Here is an 11,209-nt window from a genome sequence, read left to right on the forward strand (position 1 = left end):
GAGACAACATTGATCGAAAGTCCACCTCTGTATATTCACTAAGTCTAGGATCTGGCCCTATCTGTTGGTCGAGCAAGAAGCAGGCTGCTATTGCTCTCTCTTTAGCTGAGGCTGAGTACCGAGGAGTATTCAACACCACCATTCAGGCTCTGTGGCTACAACGCTTCCTCACTGAGTTGGTCGTCCAGTTCCACCAGCCCATTGTCATCTGGTGTGACAACCAAAGCACTCTCAAATTTTGCAGGGATTTAGTACAGCGGCAACAGACGAAGCACATAGAGATCCATATGCACTACATCAGAGACTTAGTACATGATCGGGTCATTGATTTGAAGTTCTGTCCTTCAGCAGAACAGACTGCAGATATCTTCACCAAGACATTCACTAAGCAGAAGTTTCGCTCTTTGCGCGATCTTCTTGGAGTGAAGGACACGATTGCTTAGCAACTGTATTTTTCTTCCTCTTTTCTTTTGCTTACATTGTATTTTGAGGGGGGGGTTTTCCCACGAGGTTTTCCCTCTTTCCTCAATTTTAGTACAAGTTGCAGTGTATTTTGGGTGACCTTTGGCCTTAGTTGCCAGGGCCCATTTTCTATTTTTCCCCATAGTAGTGTTCAGGGGGGGTGTTGGAACTACTACACACCTACATGCAGAATCTTAGTTAGAGCATAGGACTGCATGCAAGATTCCTTTTGCATGTTGGAACTACTACACACCTACATGTGGACTCTTAGTTAGAGCATGGGATTGCATGCAAGATTCCTTTTGCATGATTTACTCCTTGATTTGCTCCTTCTTTAACTCCGCAACTGACTAGTTATCTCCATAACTTGTTGTAGGTGTTGAGTCTTCTCATTGATCAGCACTATAGTGCATTACCTTGGGATCTTCACCCAGTGATGCTATATCATGAGCATTGTAACATATTTTCGAATGCATCATTCTTTTCTTCTTTCAATTTTATTTTAGTGTTTTTGCTCTGCAAAGCTGTGTGTTCAACCTTTACTAGCTAGATTCATCTGTGCAGTTTTTCTAACACATTTACATGTTTTACTACACATGCTATAGCAAGGCAAAACGATATCGTGGAAACCCTTTACTGAGGTAAACCCTCGTCGATTATTTGTACAATGGCGATTTCTTTCCTTTGTATTACGTCTTTAGGTAGAATTTTGCAGCCATTGAAATGAATGTTGTATTCTTCACCTTTTTCTTCAATTTCTCCCAGGATCTATTGATTGTCAAAATGGATTGATGTCTTTCTAAAGGGAAATTCTCATGAGGTTGTTAGACGAGAAGGTCGATCATCAACTCCAAAACCATGTCTGCATTTCATAACCAGTAAAATATACTTTCAAAAAGGATGGTAACAACATTGAATCCCTTGCCCGCCAACCTTTGCAACCTATGCAAGAAGCCAAGGCTCCCCAAGATCATGGGGCATCAAGTAATTTTCCTATCATTCACAAAACACCTGATGATCAAAATATGATGAGTTTTTATCAGCATGAAGCCTATTACAGTATCAACTCCTCAGGAAATAATTACTCGTATTCCAGTGACTTGTCCTGAGTACTCTCAACGAAACCAATGGAACTTGTTTCTGCATCCCCATTTGGAGTCCGCAGTGCCATGGATGAAGAGAAGAACAATAGTGAAAACATAGCTGCTATAATACCCTACGATTATAGCAAAACAAGTGAGAAGAAAATGTTTGCGGTGGATTATACCAGTTTTCTTCAGTCTAGCTACACTGATTACTTCAATTTTATACTTGATGACGATGGAGAAGATTTGAATTCCAGCGAGTATCATGTTAACTGGAAGCCTTTGGCAGGAAATCAGCAGAATTTCGTTAGCTTGGGAAGCGGCGAATTTCAAGAAGATGACAAAACATTCGTGCAACAGGCAGATCCAGAGGGCAGTCTAGGGTACAATTCTTCGATGGTAAATAGTAACGTCGAGCTCTGGAGACATGATCTCTCTCTATTGCCAGCAACAAAAAATAACACAATGGGAGACAAATGTTGTTAAAATAAGCTAATTACTCTAGCTAAAATTAGAGAGCCAATTAACTGAGTGTTGTGTGTTGAGTTTTGGAGAGTTGAGTCAAGTCGAGATAATTCATAATCTAAGTTATAGTGTGTGTTTGCATGTCAAGTTGTTTGGTTTCATGTCAAGATATTTTAGGCATGTTTCTAGTTGGAAAAGGTTAAATACCTTTCATCGGGTTCATTGTAAGAATCAAGTTATTTGTGTGATCAATAGAAAATCCATAGCTAGTTTCTATTGTGTGAATTTGTGTTTAAGCTTCTCTACTTTTCTAACAAATTGGTATTAGAGCTAAGAAGGATAACTAGCAGAGCTACTGAGAAGAGGGCAAAAAAAAGAAGGCCGACATCTTTTTTAAAAATTGCATTGCAAATTTGTCAAACTGTTAAAAAATGCACCATTTTCCCACTTAATTAGTTCAAAAACCGCATTGCAAATTTGTCAAACTGTTAAAAAATGCACAAATTTCCCACTTAATTAGTTCAAAAACCACGCAGCTTTCATTTAACTATGATTCTATAAAATATCGGGTTAATTGCATAGTTTATTGCATGTTGGGGGAGTGCAAGTCCTGTGACGTATACAAAAAAAGGCAGACTTAGTAAGAATATGAAGTCAATGTTTTTTTTTAATGTTTGGAAGTCAAAAGCCATAGTCACTTAGGTTTTAAAAGTCACGTGATCTTTTCTAAACTCATAAAGTGAAGTGGGTACGATTTTAATTATCTTCTCATGTGGATTTTTTAATGCATAAGTTTATCATATGATTTCTCAAGGAACGATTATAAAGAGTTTTTTTCATATAAAGATTTTTTTATATATAAATATTTTTTTTATATAAAATAAATTTTATATTAAAAAATAATAAAGGGATTTTTTATAAAGAATTTTTTATAAAAATTTTAGGTTTTGAAAAGTTTTTAAAAGGAGAAATTTTGAGTTTATAAAGAGAAGTTTCTAAGAAATATAGCTTTCTCAAATTTCCAACCCCAGTTCCCACCATTCGAAAGATTATGATGTGTGGGTCATTAAGATGGTGGCCATGTTGCAGGCTCATAATGTTTGGGATTATGTCCAGGTTGGATTTTCAAAACCTAAGGATGAAGCAGAAGAATGAGCTCTCACTAGTGCAGAGAGTAAACAATGCAAAAAAGAAAACAAGAAGAATGCACAAGCGTTGCAGCTTATACAGCAAGGAGTGGACTCAGTAGTGTTCCATAAAATTATGATCATGTCCTCAACAAAGGAAGCATCAGATACTTTGGTGACAAGCTATAAAGATATGGCTAAAGTCAATATTGTTAAGTTGTAGAACACTAGGAAGGATTTTGAATGTCTTCAGATGAAGGGGACAAATGACATCGATTATTTCATTAATTGAGTCATGACTATCGTAAATGAGTTAAAATTTATGATGAGAAACTTAAATATCAAACAACAGTTGAGAAGGTCCTCATATGTTTGTCTACCAAATTTGATGTTGTGGTAGTAGCCATAGAAGAATCCAAATATTTGGCATCATTAACAGTTTATGAGTTGATGGGATCACTTTTATCACATGAGGAAAGGATAGATAGAAATAAGGATTCCACTTTAGAAACCACTTTCAAAAGTGAGGCTTCTATTTTAAGAGATAGAGGCCAAGGAAGAAGTAGATCAAGAGGCAAAGGACAAAGTAGAAGATATGGTGACCAGAGAGATGTTTGAGAAGACCATGAACATGAAAGTGGAAGCAACTACAGAAACTTCAGCAATAATCAAAGATTCAACAAATCATAGGTGGGATCTTATTATTGCAATAAATGTGGTCAATATGTTCATGATTGTAGGAAGAAGATAGTTGATCAAGGGAAACAAAGAGCTAATGTCACTACATAGAGTACTAACTCGATGTTCCTATATTTCCATACCATGCATGAACCTTATGATAATGTGTGGCTGTTGGACAGTGGTTGCAGTAACCACATGATAGGCGACAAGAATTTTGTTGCAAATTTGGATTAGTCTGTGAAAACACAGGTAAAGTTAGGAACTGACAAGACTATCGATGTAGATGGAAAAGGAGTGGTCAACATTTTGACCAAGATGGGGGAGCCGAAGGCAATCTCAAAGGTATATTATGTTCCTAGTCTTAAACATAATTTGACAAGTGTTGGTCAATTGACATAGAAAGGATATAGATTTATCTTTCAAGGTCAAGAATTTGTTATATATGACAAGCCCCCAAGAAAGCCATTGATAACGAAGGTGCACGTGATGAGGAACAAACTCTTTCCTCTAATTATGAATTACAGTGATGATGTTAGCTCTTTTAAGTTCCATGTTCTAATGATCATTGGTTATAATGACATTTTCAATTTGGACACTTGCACTTTTCTGGTTTAAGATTGCTATAATAGAAACAGATGGTCAGAGGATTACCTCCCATCAAAGAACCTTCTAGTACTAGTGAGTGTTGCATCTTAGGAAAGAAACACGTGAAAGTTTTCCAAAGGGAGTCACATATTGAGTAAATCAACCTCTTGGGCTAGTGCATACAAACTTGTGTGGACCTATACGAACACAGTCGATTGGTGGAAGTAGTTACTTCCTCACTTTCATTGATGACTATAGCTGAAAAACGTGGGTTTACTTCTTGAAGAAGAAGTCTAAAATTTTTGTAAGGTTTAAAGAATTCAAAGCCTTAGGAGAGAATGAAAGTGATTAACAGATCAAGGTATTGAGGTTAAATCGTGGTGGAGAGTATGAATCAAAGGCATTTCATGATTACTGCAAACAACATAGAATCAGAAGACAATTTACAACCAGGTACACAACGCAATAGAATGATGTAGTAGAGAGAAAGAACAAGACAATTATGAACATGGTAAGAAGCATGTTGAAAGACAAAAACTTGTCTAATGAGTATTGGGCAAAAGAAGTTCGATGTGTTATTTATGTGATCAATATATCTCCTACAAACAGTGTGATGAATAGAGTACCAAAATAAGTATGGTCAGGTATGTCTTTGTATCTTATCTCAGAGTATTTGGATGTGTAGCTTATGCACATGTTCCTAAATAGCTAAGAGAAAACTTGGATGATAAAAGTGAAAAATGCATATTTACTCGTTATAATGAGAAATCAAAAGATTACAAATTGTATAACCCTATCACCAACAAGACCATAATTAATAGAGATGATATGTTCAAAGAAAAAGAGTCGTGGAATGGTAGTATAGACAAAATAGTTGATGCACAAGTGCCACTGATTGAAGAAGATGATGTAGCAGAAAAGGAGCAGTAAGAATCACAGGTGAAGACACCAAACATAGACACACAAACAAGGACTCCATGATTTTCTGAGCAGCATGGATCTTCAAGCAGATCAATAGATCAAGCTTCTCCTAACAATAAATCAAGTGATGAGTCAAACAATGGTAAGAGAAAGATGATAAGTCTAAAAGATATTTATGATGATTTGGATGTTAGTTCAAATTTTGCATTGTTTTCATTCCAACCTTAACCTTCTTCATTTGAAGAAGAAATTAGAGATGAAAATTGGGTGCAAGCCATGGATGAAGAAATTGAAGCTATTGAAAAGAATGATACAGTGGATTTGATTAATTTACCAAAGGACAAAAATATCATTGGTGTGAAGTGGGTGTACAAGACAAAGTTGAATGAGAAAAGTGAAATTCACAAATTTAAAGAAATACTTGTAGCAAAAGATTCTCACAGCAACCAGGAATAGACTTCGAAGAAATGTCTTCTCTGGAAGCCAGATTGGATACTGTAAGAGAAGTTCTAGCCATAGCAGCTCAAAACAAGTGGAAAGTATATCAGATTGATGTGAAATCAACCTTCTTCAATGGAATTCTAGAAGAATAAATTTGTGTGAAGTAGCCTCGAGGATATGAAGTTGGAGGTGACAAAGATAAAGTATACATGTTGGAGAAAGTACTCTGTGGACTAAAGAAAGCACCTAGATCTTGGTATAGTAGAATTGATAGCATCATGATCAAGAATGGATTTTATAGAAGCAACATTGAGCCTATCTTGTACACAAAGGTAAATGAGAATGGACAGATTTTGATTATTTCCTTATATGTTGATGACATGATTTTTACGACTGGTTTTGTGTTAGATGAATTTATAGCATCCATCGTTAAATAATTTGAGATCGCAAATATTGGTTTCGTGAAATATTTTCTTGGCATACAAGTTGATAAATCTGGGAAAAGGAATTCTTATTTGTCAAAATAAATATGCCAAAAATGTGTTGAAAATATTTAGGATGGAAAATTTGCAAACCTCTCCCTACACCAGTTGCAATAGATACAAAGTAAAGCAAGGATGATGAAGGATCAGATGTCAATCCAAGTCTTTTCAAAATATTTGTTGCCATCCTCATTTATCTTATAGCTACAAGACCGGATATTATGCAAGGAGTGATTTTGATTTCCATATTTATGGAGACTGCAAAAGACACACATTGAAGTGTAGGAAAAAGAATTCTGAGATACATAGGAGGAACTAGAGATTGTGGCATAATGTATGTAAGCACAAAAAAGAAGTATTTGATTCTATACACATATAGTGATTTTGCAGGTTGTTTGGATGATAGGAAGAGAACTTGTAGTTTTGTGTTCCATCTTGATTCAGGTGTGATTTCATGGGAATCTAAGAAGCATCCCATTGTGACACTTTCATCAACAAAAGCAGAATATGTAGCCGCAACATCAACAACATGTCAAGAAGTATGGTTAAGAATACTATTTTATGAACACAAGTAGAAACAACAAGGATCAACAACAATATATTGTGACAACACCTGAATGATTGCACTATCCAAGAATTGTGTGTTTCATGAAAAGAGCAATCATATTGATACTAGATATCACTTTATTAAAGAACTTGTGAGAAATGGAGAAGTTCACTTGAAGCCTTACAAATCTAGTGATCTATTGGCTAACATATTTACTAAGTCATTAGAGAAAAATGTATTTGAGTTTCATAGAAGAAACTTGGGTGTTGTAAGCCTAGCCGAGACACAGACCAGCAGGCATGTTTGAGTTTTTATAAGTTAGTCTTAGTTTACTGGTTGTAATTAAGGGGGAGTGTTAAAATAAGCTAATTACTTTGGCATGAGGAGTTGGCTAAAATTAGAGAGTCAGTTAACTGATTGTTGAGGGTTGAGTGTTGGAGCATTGAGTCAAGTCGAGATAATTCATAGTCGAAATTATAGTGTGTGGTTGCATGTCAAGTTGTTTGGTTGCATGTCAAGATATTTTAGGTGAGTGGCTAGTTGGAACAAGTTAAATACCCTTCATCAGGTTCAATGTAAGAATAAAGTTATTTGTGTGATCAATACAAGAGTCACAACTCATGTGTATTGTGTGAATTTTTGTTTAATATTCTCTTCCTTTCCAACAGTTGTGGCGTATTCATCCTTGAATGGCACAACAACGTTGACTTGGTATAAGAAAAAAGTAAAAGTGGAACCCTCGAGTAGCAATTTCTCTGTGGAGTAATTTCTTGAGTTTGTAGATCATACCATGGGTATAAACATGGAATGCAAAAGAAAAATTTATGATCGTTGGCTAGACATGAACTTAGCATATCAGGATCAGGGGATGGAGTAATGGGTTAACCTTCTTAGGAAAGTTGATCCTTTAACATTCTTAGAGACTATAGCTCCACCTGAACTTTAGTCCTTCATTTCTGCCCACTCTACCCTAAGAGTTAAGGGCTCCCTCTTTCATTTCTTCCCCACTCTACCTTAGGAGTTAAGGGGTACCTCTTTCATTTCCACCCCACTCTACCCTAAGAGTCAAGGGCTCTCTCTTTCATTTCTTACCCACTCTACCCTAGCAGTTAAGGGGTACCACTTTCATTTCTAGCCCACTCTACCCTAGGAGTTAAGGGCTTTCTCTTATGCTATGTTTATTTCCCTCTCTCACGTGATCCTCTTTTCTCTTTCCATCTTGAATTACTAGGTAGCATGCAGTACATATCTAGAATGTCCTCTCAATTTCATTTTAAATGGCAAGGGTTGCTTTAAATTATTTCTGAACTAGGTAGTATTCAAATCTCCCTTTGTATCTTTACATGGACTACTAGAGTTTTTGTATTTTGTATGAAGCATTTTTTTGTGACTCATAGCTAAATTTATCCAACACCACTGGTTTTGAGAAAGTTTCACAATATTTTAACATCTCTTGTATTTTAAACATGCATGTGACTGTGGGCATAATAGTATTAACTGCATTGTTTTTAAGAAACACATGTTTTAAGAATGTTTCCATTTAAAACACTAACTTTGGGCAGAATAGTATCAATTGTTTGAATTCTTTACTATCTATGCATGCATCTAGGGTTGCTTTTGGAAATGGCTTGGAAAGTGGTGGATAATGTATTCAAGCTTATGGTGAGCGTAGTTAATTTCGAGATCATCGATGATGATCTAGGTTGCAATACTTGTTCTTTTATATTGGTCTTCAAGTTGTATATAGTTAGTATATACCTAAAGAATATATGTGAAATTATTTCGTAACAGGGAGTGTTTTAAAATTATTTCAAATACTATAATTATTTTTAACATTTTATTAATTAAATTATTTGATTTGGATTGGTTGATTAAATTATATTATTAAACTATATTTTTAGATCATCATTATGTAAAAGATTTTAATGAATTTGTCATAGTTTTGTTTAAAGAAGTTATCATTCTTGTTGTTTATACACTTGATAGAGAGGAAATATTTTAAAATACTTTCATTGTATATATATATATATATATATATATATAAGTGTAAATTGATGTATAATTTTGTATTACACATATATACAATTTTAGATAGATTTTTGTATTTCTTTTAGAGTAGATATATAACAAATTTGCATATAGTTGTTGGTGTATTAGGGAAACCATACCAGTAACAAAATAATATGACTTTTGTCCATTATATATGTTTTTGTACCTCTGAGATAGTAGTAGGTCAGCTACCAATGCCAGAGCATCTAAAATAATTTTTTTGGGGGTTTTGGTTTTAGTTTTGGAAGACCAATGAACGAAGACAGATTTAGAATTGAAATACTTAATCCTTTGGATAATATTAATATCTCAGCACAGGGCTGCTATAAAAATTTACACAGTGATATAGATGAAATAGTGGTGAGAAGAAGACAGAAAATAATATGATTATCACAGTTTCCAGATTGTAAAATAGAACAATCATAAGTATGAAAACCTTGTAAACTACATTCTAAACATTCAAGGCAGTATACTTAAGCTTACAAAAGATGCTGATGATTTATTGATTAGAGGGGATTAGCTAAACAGACAGTTCATTAATCCATTCTCTTAATAGTTTATCAGTTCAGGAGCTTATAGGAATAAATTGAGACATAATTATTCCTACCTAGATATCTCTATAAGTCATAAGAATATGAAGAAAAACATAATGATTGATAACTAGAAAAAATTACAGGATAACACAAGCTGTGTAAAACCAAATTCAGAATCCTCTACTTTGTATTAAGGTTCTAGAAAGACTGAGTACATCAAGTGTCTAGAAAAGCTTCCTTCAAAGGTGGCTTCCAGGTTCAAAGTAGAATAAACAGCCACAACTTAACAAGAAATGAACTATGAACCTTGAACTTCAAACGATTAACAACTCGAGAAGAGAGTTATTTATACAATAATGAAACTAAGAAAATATCCTAAAATTGTTTAAGATTTATTCTAGGAAAGGAAAGATCTTCATGCAAGAAGATAGGGGCAGCTATTGAGTTACTTCTTGATGTCCCTTTTATTCAGGTTGTGCTGCCTTCGTTGTTTAATATTTTACCTTTTAAGTTGCTTGATTTTTTGTATCCTTCAAACTTAGTTGATTCCTTCATTTGATCTTTCATTTGATACTCTTTAAACTCTGTGAATATCCTTTGACCCTGCTGAGTAACCCTTACTGTGCATTTCAGGTTTTTACTGTGTTTTTCAATAGTAAATCCTTTTAGATTTTATGTTACACGGTAAAATGATTTAATATGATCTTCATATTTGTCTTCAAACTGTATACAAGGTTTTTCTTTGTAATCCTGGAACATGAGTCTTTACCTACAAAACACAGAAATTGTTAAGAGAAACATAGGTGACATCAGGTCTTCAAAGGCTTTATAGAGGTTGAAGGGATAGTGGAAGGAGTCCAAAGCATATCAGATGGTAAAACAATGGTTTTATTGGTCGTAAAGGCTTATGGAGGCTTCACTATGAAAACAGGCAAAAACAAAGAAAAATGGTGATTTTTTCGTTTAAATGGAAAAACAGTTTTTTTTTTTAATTATGGCACAAAGTGAACAATGGCTATTTTGTCATTATCTAAGAGGCGATTTTGGTTTTCATCGCACCACTTATAAGGCATGGGCAGTTTTGGTAGAGTTCACCTGATATGGTCTAGAGCCTGACATGTAGCAAGGGAGGTTAGTGCAATACCTCTTTTCGGGTGGGTAATTCCCATACAGAGAGCCAATTTGAAATTGCTAAGCGCCGTTGGAATTGAATGCATTAGATCGGACAGTGGTGGAGAAAAGGAGAATTACGGATCTATTATGGTGGTATGGCACATTATTATGGGTTAAAGACTGAGATTAGCAAGGTTTTATGGTTAAACAAAAGTTTAGGTTGATTCTTCATTTAAAACATAAAAATAGTTTAACAAAGAAAACCTTTGCAAAACATGGTATGGCGGACTTGAAAAAATATGAATTCGGCCAGATAAATGATATCAGGTCCAAGTTCATCATATATCGAATTTAGAGTTTAGTGGAGGAAAGGCCGATTGCAAAGGAATGTTATAGGGGCCAGACATGATGCGGAAATGAACCATGGATAATATGTGATCGGGGCTAGGTTCCCATCGCATATCAGAGATCACAATGGCAGAGGGTAATGCTATAGCCAAGAGTTGCGATGAGGGGCAGATGCGATATGGAAATGGATTATAATATATATTGTGTTAAGTCTGGGTCCATAACGTATCGCATATCGCAATCGGAGGAGAGTGCATTCATATGAAAGGCTTGCGATGTGATAATTTATGAAATACATGGTTTTATTATAAAATTTAAGGTTTCAAGTTATTTAGTAAAGGGAGTTAATATATATGGGAAAAGGGACTTT

The 11,209-nt window shown here is 34.9% G+C and overlaps 1 pseudogene; it reads left to right on the plus strand.

Moving 5' to 3' along the window:
• The first annotated feature begins 1,506 nt into the window (after positions 1–1,506).
• On the plus strand, positions 1,507–7,742 carry LOC149145805 (uncharacterized; annotated as a pseudogene).
• The last annotated feature ends 3,467 nt before the right edge of the window (positions 7,743–11,209 follow it).

This window comes from Pinus tabuliformis, chromosome X (genome assembly GCF_031772625.1).
Source record: "Pinus tabuliformis cultivar Carrire ecotype Pingquan chromosome X, CPIR1, whole genome shotgun sequence".
NCBI classification, from domain to species: domain Eukaryota; kingdom Viridiplantae; phylum Streptophyta; class Pinopsida; order Pinales; family Pinaceae; genus Pinus; species Pinus tabuliformis.